Source organism: Podarcis filfolensis (genome assembly GCF_964270895.1).
Source record: "Podarcis filfolensis genome assembly, chromosome: 5".
Taxonomy (NCBI): domain Eukaryota; kingdom Metazoa; phylum Chordata; class Lepidosauria; order Squamata; family Lacertidae; genus Podarcis; species Podarcis filfolensis.
Genome location: NC_139608.1, coordinates 97,581,756 through 97,594,994, shown reverse-complemented (window position 1 = coordinate 97,594,994; position 13,239 = coordinate 97,581,756). Strand labels below are relative to the sequence as shown.

The window sequence follows — 13,239 nt, the reverse complement described above, 5'->3', positions numbered from 1 at the left end:
TCTCTTGTGTTCTGCTTGCAACTCTTTGTACAAAGATTCTTTCAGGTCGCAGTGAGGGGGACCATTCAAATACCGTGAGCCCATTGGAGAAAAGGTAGGCTCTAAATTGAATAATACATTAAATATGCAAACTATGTATTCCAAAGAGCTTGTAATGACCAATGTTGGTTATCCAATCACTTTTTCAGAAGAGCTGTGAACTCAAAAGCCCATGCAGTCTGTCTCGGTGCTTCCAGCAGGAGGGACTTCTCTTGTCGGGACACCACTGCGCCATTTCCTGTGCCATCAGCACACAATAAGGTACACCTTTTGGTGGGACAGCCAGCCTTGTTTTGTTCCAGCTCTTTTTTTACAGACCTCACAGACCTACCTGTGCCAGAAGCAGATCTGCTCCATTGACAAGTAAGAGGCAGTTTTTTTTTTGGTGGTTTTTGAGTGTGAGATAACCGCATTCAGAAATCTCGCCACCTGCAGAGTTACAGAAGGATCTGTATCCTGCAAAAGCAGTGCGGCGTGTGACTCAACAGGCCTGACAACCAAGCGCAGTAAAGCAGGGCCCAGGAATTTAGCCCTGGCTATGCTATGTAGGGGACAGTTGAACATTATATGTGAAAGAGATTCAACAGTTTCCCCGTCACACACGCATAGCGGAGACACCAAACCATTGGAAAATCTGTGGTTCAGCAGGTTTGATGGAAAGACATTGAACCTTGCACGAATAAATGCACGTCGGTGTGGTACTGATGAAAGAGATGACATGTATGATGGAAGGCCAAGTGGTGGGGTTATTCCGTGATACCTGGGGGAGCAGACACCCCCACCCCTGGCGAGGTTGTGTTGATTTTCAATGTCCGCTAATCTTTGCTCAATAAGGCTTTTGGCTGAGCGTAAGTTCATCTTTAAGGAGTCCGCTGGGGAAATTCCGATGCTCAGAAGTTTGGCATGGATTTTTCCTACCCACGGATTGACAAAGACGTCCCGCCAGAGGCACTGAAAAAGGTAATGGTCGGGAAGCCTATGCCAGCTGGACAGCCAATAGCCAAAGACTCGCTTCCAGATGACAGTCTCCAATGATGCAATCCTTAACTCCAGACGTATGGCTGCATTGCTCACACACATGGGGAGTTTCAGAAGGCGACGGAGAAACTGATTCTGCAATGTCCCCAGTGATGTTAAATTGGACCCTGGGGCCCAGAGCGGGGCAGCATAACAGAGGGTGGAAACCACTTTTGCGTGGTATACCTTCAATGCAGAAGGGATGTGAGAGGCTCCGTCGGCCGCAAGAAATTGGAGTAGAGTATAAAGTATTGTTTTCCCTTTGTTTAGTAAATACTGTATCTGTGGCTTCCAGCTTAGATTGTAATGAAAAAAGACTCCCAGGTATTTAAATTTGAAAACCTGTTCTAATTGGACTCCATCTAACTTCCAGCTGTAAGTTTTCCGAGACCTGGAAAAGACCAGGACTTTAGATTTCCCATGATTAATTGTCAGATGGTTAAGTTTGCAATAAGCCGCAAAAATCTTTAGAGCTCTGCATAAACCAACTCTAGAGTAGGAAAGGATCGCTGCATCGTCGGCATATAGGAGCAAAGGGCAGCGAAAATCAGCTAGGCGGGGGGCATGAATGTTGGCTTGAGACTCGTTCAGAAAGAGCTTCATATCGCTAATAAACAGGTTGAAGAGGAGTGGGGCCAAAATGCAGCCTTGGCGCACACCTCTATTTATTGGGACCTCGTTGGATAGGTTTCCCGTCGGTGTGAGTCTCACTCTAGCCGACGACCCATGGTGTAATTGGGTTATAAGCCATAACAGCCTTCTATCTATGCCCCATCTCTCTAATTTCTTCCATAGGCAATTTCTTGGGATACTGTCGAAGGCAGCCTTTAGGTCTATAAAAGCGACACATAGGCGCCCCCGACTCGGGGCAGAATATTTTCTGGCAAGATGATACATGATTACCATATGGTCAGAGGTCGAGTAATTGTTCCTAAAACCCGCTTGCTCATGGCCAATCAAATTTGAGTCGTTTGCCCAATGGGACAGCTTGGACAGCAAAAATTTTGCATAAATTTTCCCGATGATAGACAAAAGGCTGATGTTCCGATAGTTCTCCGGGTCAGCAGGGGGACCCTTTTTATGGACTGGCACGATCACGGCCTCCTTCCATGACCTAGGGATAAGCCCCGTAGAATTAATTGCATCAAAGACTTTGGCCAGAATTTCAGCCCACCACCTCGGTTGCGCAACAATAGCCTCAGCAGGGACTAGATCCGGCCCGGGGGCTTTGCCCGTTTTCAGATCTAATATCAAGTCCATTATCAGGTCTGGGTCAGTGGAGGGCCACAAAGGTAGATGGTCGGCTCGGAGTTCCGTGGATGAGTTGGATTCCTCTGCCAAGGAGAAATATTTACTCAAGAATTGTTCCCATGTGGGCGCAGGGATAATCGTCAGTGGGTACTTCCTTGCTCTTTTGTTTATCAGAGCCCAAAATTCCTGTGGTCTGCGGGATCTCGAGGCCGCAATCAAGGCTCGCCAACGTTTTTGATACCACTCGCGTTTGGCCAGCTTTAAAGTCTGTTTGTATGCTCTTTTGGCTTGTAAATAGGAAGATGGTAGAGCCTGAGCATTAGAGTTTTTGTATTCATTATAGATGGAACGAAGAAGGGATCTTGCTTGTTTGCAAGAGGTGTTAAACCAAGGGGCCCCAGCACTGCAATGCGCCACTTTCGCCTTTTGAGGAGGTGATGTAGCAAAAGTGGTAAGGTTTGTTATAAGAAGGTTAAAAAGTTTCAAAACCGAATTGGAATCTTGTAAGTCAGTAGTTATTTGAGGTAAGTAGGCGTTGATTTCCCTATGGAAGAAAACCTGGTATTTTTGGGCCACAGCCTCCGACCATTTGATCCCTCTTATTTTGATCGATGATGAGGTTTCCAGAAGGACTGAGTGTTTATTGTCATTCTGGCACCGGAACAATGACAGAGTGGTCACTATTGGGAGGTGATCACTGAAATGTTGGTTTTCAACTTGAAAGGAAAGTACATTAACGGCCAGATTTGCGGAGATCAGGAGGTAATCGATAACACTGTTAGATGTTAGTCCCAGGTGAGTGAACTCCCCCGGTATATCGGGGGGGAAGGAGCCGTTCAAAAATACTAGATTCAGGCGAATGGCCATTTGGTAAAGGGTCACTCCTGCTTTGTTTACTCTGTTGTCCTTTGAAGTTCTAATTCTGGCATGTTCCAAGTCAAAATTGTCCAAACATGGGGGAGTCCACCATTTGGACTTGGTTAGTAAGTCCCAATTTGTGGCAATACGAGCATTAAAGTCTCCCCCAATTAAGGAGTACGAGTTAGGGCATTTAGTATGACATGACAGTAGGTGATTTTCAAATGATTCCCATCTCCAATCAAGATCAGGCGCTGAGCCTTCGGGGGGGGGGAGATAAACATTAGTAATTAGTAATGAGGACTTCCCTTCTGTGATCAGTCCAGATAGAGCAAAAGGCGGGGAAGCCCGTACCAGAGTGAATTTGGCGCGAAGTTGGAGTGAAATCCCAATCAAAAGGCCCCCTTTGGGGCGACCACCTTTCAAAGAAGGGGAGGCCGGAAGTGTTAGAAGATCAAAGCCGTCTATGGTAATCTCTTCCTCATCCCATGTTTCTTGGAATAGAATGATTTAAGAGGCAGTGTCAGAACTCTTGATACATCAAGTGAACATCCGCAGTGTGAGATTGACTTCGCTGCTTTAGGTAACCGGCTGTTTTTGCTCCTGTGTCTGGAGGGGAGGGCTGCTGAAGACCTTAGTCTCTTCCAGGTGCATCTCAGTGACGCAAGAAATAGAATTTTGCAAGCCTTCAGGAAACTTAACGGCAAGTGAACTTCACACTCCACAATTCAGTGATCTTTTTCAGTACAATCCTTTAGTGCTGGCTTCTTCATTTCCCCCGCTTGATCTCTTCACAGTTCTGTCCAAGAGCCCACCACACTCAGGTGAAGCCAGCTCTTCCTGCAGAAGTCAGGTCAGTAAGAACAGCTGTGTTCCAAAAACATTTCTCTGGAATTGGCGGGAAAGGGCCGGGGACAAACTAATGAGTCCCAATTGCTTTTCACAGACCAGCAGAAGGAACTTCCAGACCTATGAATTCACACTTCAGAGGGACAAAGAAAAAGGTGAGCTTAAAGGCAGCGTTTGAAGACTGGAACCAGTCTCTCTGTTGTGTCCTGCAAATGAATGACACTCTGTGACTTAAACACATCTAGATGAATATCCCTTGCTTGGCAAGGGATAAATCCTTGATTGTGTTCTATCTGCAACTTCATAACATTTAAGGGTTTTCCCCCCTGAGAGAACATTCTGTATTCAGAGTGTTCTCTCAGGTTTTGCTTTTCACCTTGTTGCATTGCCAAAAAAGAGAGCAAAAGGCACTGGTGGTTGGCACTCCTGGTTTCCAGGACGGGGTTCAAGTCCCTGCGGTGCCCTTGCTTACTTCCAATGCAACCTCTCTCTCTATCTCTTTAGGAAGTAACCTAACTATACAAACAAATGATCCTATTTAGATTATGCAGAATGTGGAAAAGGCCGCGATGAAAGAAGAAATGGCATCACATTCACTCATGAGCAGAAGGTTCTCACCGCCCGCTAAGTCAGTCCCCGCACACTGAGGTAAACCCGGCAGGGCGTTTTGGCTGGCGGGCTGGATTTATGAGCCTGGCGGGCCGGACTTGGCCTGCGGACCGTAGTTTGGGGACCCCTGCATTATAAGAACCGTCCATCCAGATCTTCAGGAGGGCCAGGATTGCATTTTGCAACATTTTCCACATTAGTTTGTGGAAATTTCTTTCTTACTTCCGGGCGGTATGTTGATGAAGGGAATGGCACACCTTCCTCTGCAACGAGATTTTCAAATTCCACACTTATCTGGAACATGCACATTTTTGCTAGTTATCTGAGGAAACATTGTACAGTAAACTGGAAGAGGAAGTGTGAGTCATTGGTGCTCCCATGCTGACGAGGGAAGGCGGGATCAGGACCAGCAAGAGCATTGCCTGCGCAGGGGTGGAGGGAGGCAGTGGGAGAAGGCAGGATTGGCATCGCCTGCCCACCCTGCTCCCATCCTTGGGTGGTAGATCACTGCCAGTTTTAATATTGGATCATACATCACACTCTACTTCTGGTTGGACATGCCTGACCTAGAGGTGTGAGAGGAAAATGACTGATAAGCAAAACAAAAAATCCTCTTGTTTTTCCTCAGAATACGGAATAAGATATTTTTTTCAAAAAATAATAATACTTTTGCTACAGTTTAATTACACTGATACAACGCTCCCAGATCCATGATTCAAAGTGACTCCAGCATGAGCCTAAACAAGGAGTGGTCCCAGGACCAAGCTAGGAACTTGATGAACATATTGCTCCTGCCACATCCTGGCACGGCCTTTGTACAACACAGGTCCGCAGTTCCTCTTTCCTCTCATTTGTCTTCTGAATCAAGTTAAAGAAGCTGATGTGTGTTGATTTCCTATTTTATATTGCTATGGTAATAGGATCTCTATACTTCCCTGGAGTTTCTTTGCTTAAGCTTTGAGCATGTGACCAAGACAACATTTTTGACTTCAAAATTGTATTAAGTAGATTGGGAGAAGAGATCGCAAGTATAATTTGGGTAGAATTCATGGATATTTTCCAGGGTTTGGTCTCTTTCAGCCCGTCAATCTGAAAATAAATACTGCTGCCATTAGGTTACAAACTGCAAAAGTGGCCACACACAATGCTATTGCTGCCTTTGCGCATCAAGGCTGTGTGAAGGACATAATGTAAGCATATGGATTTCATATCACACAAATTTCCTGGGGCGACTTCAGAAAATAGCTACTTGTGGAAAGCCTGCAATATTTTTTTTAGTAAGTGAGTTATGTAAAGATTAGAAAAGGCCAAACCAGAATAAGAACATGGATGCATGCCACATGAAAATATTTAAATGTCTTCCAGGTGTGAGCACCCACCCACCCTCTTTCTGACTTGCAATTTGATGGTTGTATTAATAAAATACCAAGCATATTATGAAATATACACTTACATTTAGTTCAATATTTGTTTGTTCTCTTTGCCCAAGTTCTTCAAGTCAAAGATCCCCTACTGTGTAATAAATCCAGAGAAGAACATTGAATCAGCTACCAATGAGATAAAACATCAAAGTTCCGAATGCTTTGAATCTTTTGAATTATTTTTATGGGTTTATAATGTAAACGTGCAAACCTAGGGTATAGTTCATTGGCAATGTGTTTTGTGTGAACCACCTCTGAAGTGAATAAGGTGAGAACAGGTACCTCCGTGTTCATTGACATGGTTGCTGCCCAAGAGTCCTTCTTGCCCTGCCTTCTCACAAACTCGGTGCATAAGCTAAGCACAGTGGGCTGGATCTGGACAGGAAGCTAGGAACATTTATGCTGCAGTCCTAACTGTGTCTACTTAGAAGCAAGTTCTACTGAATTCAGTGGAGCTTCTTCCCATGTAGTTGGGTTTAGGCCAGTTCCTACTGAAATAAGTGGGACCTAAGTCATGGGATGCGGGTGGCACTGTGGTCTAAACTACAGAGCCTAGGGCTTGCCGATCAGAAGGTAGGAGGTTCAAATCCCCACGGCGGGGTGAGCTCCTGTTGCTCGGTCCCAGCTCCTGCCTACCTAGCAGTTCCAAAGCACGTCAAACTGCAAGTAGATAAATAGGTACCACTCTGGTGGGAAGGTAAACGGCGTTTCCATGCGCTGCTCTGGTTTGCCACAACCCCAGAGTCGGCCACGACTGGACCTAATGGTCAGGAGTTCCTTTACCTTTAAAGGTAAAGGGACCCCTGACCATTAGGCCCAGTCACAGATGACTCTGGGGATGCGGCGCTCATCTTGCTTTATTGGCCGAGGGAGCTGGCTTACAGCTTCCAGGTCATGTGGCCAGCATGACTAAGCCGCTTCCGGTGAACCTTACTTTTACCTTTAAGTCAAGGCTGCAATCCTAACTCAGCTTACCGGGAGTAAGCCCCACTGAATTTAAAAGCATTTACTTCTAGGTAGGCATGATTTGGATTGCGCTGTTAGTCTGGATCCATCCTGTTCTCTACCCTCCCTCATAAATGCCACAACAGCACTGATCTATGCCTACTTTGGCTGAGTAGCCAGCATTTCAGCAACAACCAGCTGAACAACAGTCATGGACCTCATCTGGGCCTGGGTGATGATGTGGTGCAGTTAATGGGTTACGGGTTATTGTTGTTCTCTTAGTCTTAAGGATTAATATCTTCATAACAGTTGGGTTTCTTTTCCCTCTGTAGTCTGGGTCTCCTGGTTGAGGCCCCTGTATTAAATACCTAAAATAGAAAACAAATAAAACATTTGATTCACCTAGCTAAAAACAAAGCTAACAAATGAAACATTTTCTTTTCCTTCTAGGAAAAAAAGCTACGCATTTGCTCTTTTGCTGCTTTGGAAAGAATTAGTAAATAACCAGGAAGTTACTGAAAGGGCTGTCACATGGAAGATGGAGCCAACTTGTTTCCTCCTGCTCTAGAGGGCAGGACCTGAACCAATGAATTCAAATGGCAAGAAAGGAGATTCTGGCTAAACATCAGGAAAGACTTTCTGATGGTACAAGCTGTTTGACAGCGGGACGGTCTCCCTCGGAAGGTGGTGGACTCTCCTTCCTTGGAGGTTTTTAAGCAAAGGCTGGATGACCATCAGTCATGGATGCTTTCATGGAGATTCCTGCATCACGGGGGGCTGGGCTAGTTGACCCTTGTCGTCCCTTCCAACTCTAAAATTCTTTCCCCCTCTCTTTTAATTTTTTTCATTTTTTTCAATGCTTATTACATACAAAAAGAAAACAATACCGAAAGGGGGTACAACTTAAGAGGGGAGGGAAAAGGAAATAAAATAAAATTTGCACAATCTGTTAATAAAACAAAAATTATGACAAAAAATTGTGATTGCAATTTCATGTTACAATAAAAATTAAAATCTCTTTATCTTTTATACCCGACCTCCCATTTATTCCTTAATTCTTTTTACATAAATTTACTGCCATGTCAAAATACTGTTTTTTATGTTAATATTTTCACATTTATAAATGTTTATATTTATATAAGCAATTATTAAAAACTTCTGGGATCACTCAAAAGCTGCTACAGATTTTAACATGGTATAATTTTGTTTAAGATATGATCTGAAGGCCTCCCATTTTGATACAAATTCAATTCTCGGTTTATTTTTTATTTTTTCAGATAGACTATCTAATTCAGCATATTCAGTCAATTTTTGTATCCACTCTTGTCTAGAAGGAATTATGTCGCTCTTCCACCTTGTAGCTATAAGAATTCTCACTGCCACTGTTGCATACAAAAAAAGATCTTTAAATTTTTTAGGAATATCTGAATCAGTAACGCCCAATAGATACGCCTCTGCTTTCCTAATAAATGAGATTCTTAACTTTTTTTTCTGGTTCAAAGTGGATTTCCTCCCAAAATTTCTTTATTTTGCTACATTGCCACCACATATGGTACAGTGAGCCTGTTTGGTCTCCATATCTCCAACAATTACTTTTGGCTCCTTTGTACATTTTGGCTAATTTCCATGGAGTTAAATACCACCGGTGTTGCGTTTTTAAACAAGTTTTCCTTTATGGCTTAGCACGTAGTAGATTTCCAATTATTCTTTCACAGGTTTTCCCATTGGGACATTGTTATAACATACCCAACTCTAAAATTCTATGATCCCATGATTCTATGAAAGTGCACTATCATTGTTCAGACTCTGAATTCACTAGGTCACCCAAGGTCCCCTCCCCCCAGCCTCAACTCCCTTCTCATGAGATATTAGGTTTGAACTTTCCAATGCACTGCACATATCTTTTTTTAAAAAAATAATATTTATTAAAAGTTTAAAGATTACAGAAAGAAGAAAAAAAGAGAAAGATTAAACAAAACAAATCAATACATTACAATACATAAAAAAATACATCAAAACAAAAACAAAAGCAAAAACAATTAAAAAACACATCCAATATTTCCATATCTTTGTCTTTCATTTACTTGTTTCATCGACCTCCTCACACCTTCCTTTTTTGTGTTCTAGTTATTAATTATTTCAGCAAATCCTTTCCATCTTTCTCTGTTTTCTGTCATATAATTATCTTAATTTATTTTAACCTTATCTTACCTTTAATACCATAAAACTTATTTGTACTTAACTCCTTATAACATTTCTACTAAAGCCATGTAATTTCATTCCAACATTTTTCTAACACTCATTAATTTTACAATATTTCTATAAATTTAAACTTTTTTCCAATCTTCTTCCACCGTCTCTTCTCCCTGGTCTCGGATTCTGCCAGTCCTTACTATCAATTCCATATGGTCCATCAACCTGGTGATCTTCTGTCCGAGGCTCTTAACTCTTTTCCATGTCCCTTCTGCAGATCTTCTTCATATTTATACATACATTTTACTTTATCTTCTGCTGATCTTGTTCTTAATTTCCTTCCTTTGGCGCTGAGGAGTAGATCTCGGGGAAGCTCCAACCTAACAATGTCTTTATTCCTTCTCGACAGGTCAGCCCATTCTCCGTAGTCAAAACTAAAGTCCAAAAGATATTTCAGGACGTGTTTCAAAATCCCTCCAAAACTGAAGGCCCCCACAACTCCAATCTCCTCCTGACCTAAATCCAGGTCCCAAAAGCCAGAACATCCCTGCATAAGGGGATCTGTCCAACTTTCCTTCTCCAATCCAAGCAGGGCTCCAATCCTCAAAATCTGACTTTCTCTAAATTCAGTCATAGAAGGCAACAACTTATATTCATCAAATTGCCTCTGTAAGGCTGGGGCTCTCTCCACTTGTATTACGTGAGGTTCAACAACAACTTTCTCCCTCGTCTTCTCCACAACTTGCCATGTCAAAGTAGATTCCTGAATCAATTCCTGAGTAGTTTCTGTATAGATGTTCACTTTTTGTCCCAAATCAGTCATTTTTTGTCCCAGATTATCAATTTTAATAGTCATCACATCCGTCTTCTTATGAAGCTGTTCCAATGAAGCACTTATCTTGCAAAATGCAATCACTAAGGCTTCTTCTGTCGACATTCTTACCAGTCCAAGGTCAATCCCTGATTCTCACGGTCTTTTATCTCTGCAGCTGGAAAATTCCCCAGCTCCACTCCTGTAACAGTTTCAAAGGCTCCCTCTAGAGGAAACAATTTCTATTTGTATCAGTCCTTTTAAACGCAGATCCAGCAACAAAATTAGTTTCAATTTTCAGTTACTTTTGCTCCTTTTTAAGTGCAGAGGGAAACAATGGAAACAATATATTTCTCTTGTTTAAATATCTGTCAACATACGTTTTATTCACAGTCAATGAACTTTCCCAAAACGTTAATCATACTGGCAGCCCATTTCCAGGTTCAAAACGGTGGTAATTTATCTTTCTTCACTCTCTCTCCTGCAGGCTTAGGCGATCTAAAATTTCCCCCCTCTTCTCCTGCTTCCAAGGGGGGTTTAACAATTTTAGCCGATGGAGGTTTAATTCTTTACAGAAGACTTTCCAAGACTTTAGCTTGCAGCCTCTTTGCTTCAGTCTATTTACAAAAGGGGGAGGCGGACTTCCTGTTTAAAACCTCCCCGTTTCGGTGCCAAATTAAGACGTTTAAAAATCCAATTTTCCGTTCTACTCACGGGTAGTTGTTTCAAGATCAAATTGTCCACAGGAAAAAGTCAGCGCTCTCCGGCAACAGCAATGCGGCTTCACTCCGTGAAAAAAGGAGTCGATTCAAAACACTGCACCACTCACCCCACGTCGCTCCGGATCCCCGAAACCGGGTTTCCCCGCGAGTAGGGGAGGTGCAAAAGGTGCCAGCCGAATCCCACGTTCACAGGCTTCTCCCGCCTGTGATTTTTATGGGTCCCCACCTTCGCCGTGGCGGCCAGACCCTAATTTCCACGCAGCGAATTCCTCCCGATCAGAGGAATTCTGCCATTGTCCGGAGGCGCCAACCCGGAAGTCCTGCACATATCATTGCTACTAAGAACATGAGAGGCTCATGACAGTTCCATACAGTGTGTGTGTGTGTGTGTGTGTGTGTGTGTGTGCGTGCGCACACACACACACACACACACACACACACACATTCTTTCCCTCCTTCTCCACAGTAATAAAAGACCATGAAAGTTATAAATCAAGCCTGGAAACATTTGCCTGCATGGTATTAATGGTGCCTCTGTGCCTGCATGGTCATTATTTCAGTGAGAAATAGTACTTACATTTAAAAAGACAGAAAAGCCACTCCAGGTAATTTAGCACTGAGTATCAGAACTAAAACTGAATTTCTCACTCTCCTCAGCTGCAGCCCTAAGCACATTTGCTCAAGAGTGAACACAGACCCATTTTCAGGTAAATGTTCATAGGATTGTGCTGTGAAAACCTTTGCACATTCCTGTTTGTGATAACTACTCCAACATTGTTCACTTGCCAATAATGTTCAGTTTGTATTTTCCTTAAATAGAGCTACTATATTTTCAGCTCCAATTGCATTCAGTATATAATAAGCACAGCTAAAGGTGTCAGGAAGTGCAAAGTACTATTTAGAACTGCACAAGAGATTTAAGGCAGAATATAATTGCCCAGGTTGGAACCTGGCCACAAGCTATATTTAATACATCTAGTCTTGCAAAAATACTGTGGGAACTTCAAGGAACACAAAAGGTCAGGACTTTGGTGTCTGCTCTTAGCTGAAGGACTGCAGCTTCATAATGAACATTACAAATAGTTCAGCCCCAGAAATAAATACTTGTTAATCAGATAAGTTTTCCTATTCCAATATTCACTTACTGAAACATTAAATGCAGCAGGGAATCCAGGATACTGCTACAGGGTTTATTTTTCTTTGGATGAGAGAGAGTACTTGAGAGCCATGATGTCTTTGTTTCAAATATTCAAGCAGAGCATAGTGAAATCAAGTTCTCAGCCAGCAGCAAAACTGCTAATCCTGCCTTAGGGCCAAGCAAACATTCATTAGCTGCAGTTCTGGTTTTTTATTGAAAAATTGCAGACACACAAGGGGTAGATCCTTACCATGGATACAGCATGTGTATGTGAGTGAGAATTATCTCTTTTCCCTTGCAAAAATAAAACCACCCACTCCTGAAGTTTGGAGCGTTAGGAGAGAAGTCCCCATTGACACCATTGCAGATCCCTCCCCCTAGTTGCTACTGTAGCTACATGAGTTCTAGTCAGGTCACACATGGCCAGTTGCCTCAGCACCATGGAGAGCTCACAGTGAGAAACCTGCTCTGAAAAGGGTTGGAACCTTTCCCACCTCTTACAAAGAGATATTCAACAAAGTTTTACTGAGAGTGAAACCTGACTAAGTTAGGTCCATAAGGTCCATATCTAGTTACATGATAGGTTCAGTTAACATTTCTCTGAGTATTTTCTTCTTAGTACAGTGAAAGCCCTACTTTCTAAAATACCTTATTTTGATATAATTCACTAAATGTAATGCATCCTAAAAGAATAATTAAAGATGTTAGCCATACATTGAAACACACACTTATAGATTAGGGGACAGCATGTGTCTATGAATGCAGTCCATATAATCAAATGTCTATAAAGTTCATCATCTGACGTTCTTTTTACAGGAAATGTGTTTCCATAGGATGATTGTACAGGATGATTGTAGTCTAGAGTTAAAAGTGGTCTACTCGATAGCTCAGCTGGTTAGAGCATGGTGCTGATAACACTAGGGTTGTAGGTTCACTACAGCTGCATATTCTGACATTCAGGGGATGAACTAGATGATCCTTAGAGATCCTTCCAACTCTACAATTGGTTTTATGATTCTTTATGATACAAATGGTTTTATGATTCTTACAGTTGTGGGTTTTACTGAACGGTAATCTAAACTGAAGATAAGCCTCTTATTTAGCCAAACTGGTCTCTATATATTGTTGACTATGCTTTTTTTTTTAAAAAAAAGTGCTTGGGTTTTATTGTGAATATAGCCAATAATCTAACAATGACCCATTGGTAAACTACATAAGTCAGTTGTCTCTATTGATACATTGCTTTTCCTGGATAGTATTCAAAGCATTTTACCCCTGTTTTGTAGTTGGCTTGATGCAGTAAGAAGGAAAAATAAGGTGACATTTGGAATGGCTAGTATGTCGTTCAGAGCTTTGTTCTCAAGATTGCCTCCAGACAACCTACAT

The 13,239-nt window shown here is 42.4% G+C and overlaps 1 long non-coding RNA gene across 2 annotated transcripts; it reads left to right on the top strand.

The window, feature by feature from the left end:
• Positions 1 to 3,681: 3,681 nt before the first annotated feature.
• Positions 3,682 to 8,018, top strand: LOC310763665. 2 transcript variants are annotated; one of them, XR_014548749.1, is made up of 4 exons: positions 3,682 to 4,018; positions 4,112 to 4,169; positions 4,557 to 4,662; positions 7,440 to 8,018. It is a non-coding gene; the product is annotated as an uncharacterized lncRNA (long non-coding RNA). The 2 variants fall into 2 exon arrangements; XR_014548750.1 differs by lacking the exon at positions 7,440 to 8,018 and adding an exon at positions 5,302 to 7,046.
• Positions 8,019 to 13,239: the final 5,221 nt, after the last annotated feature.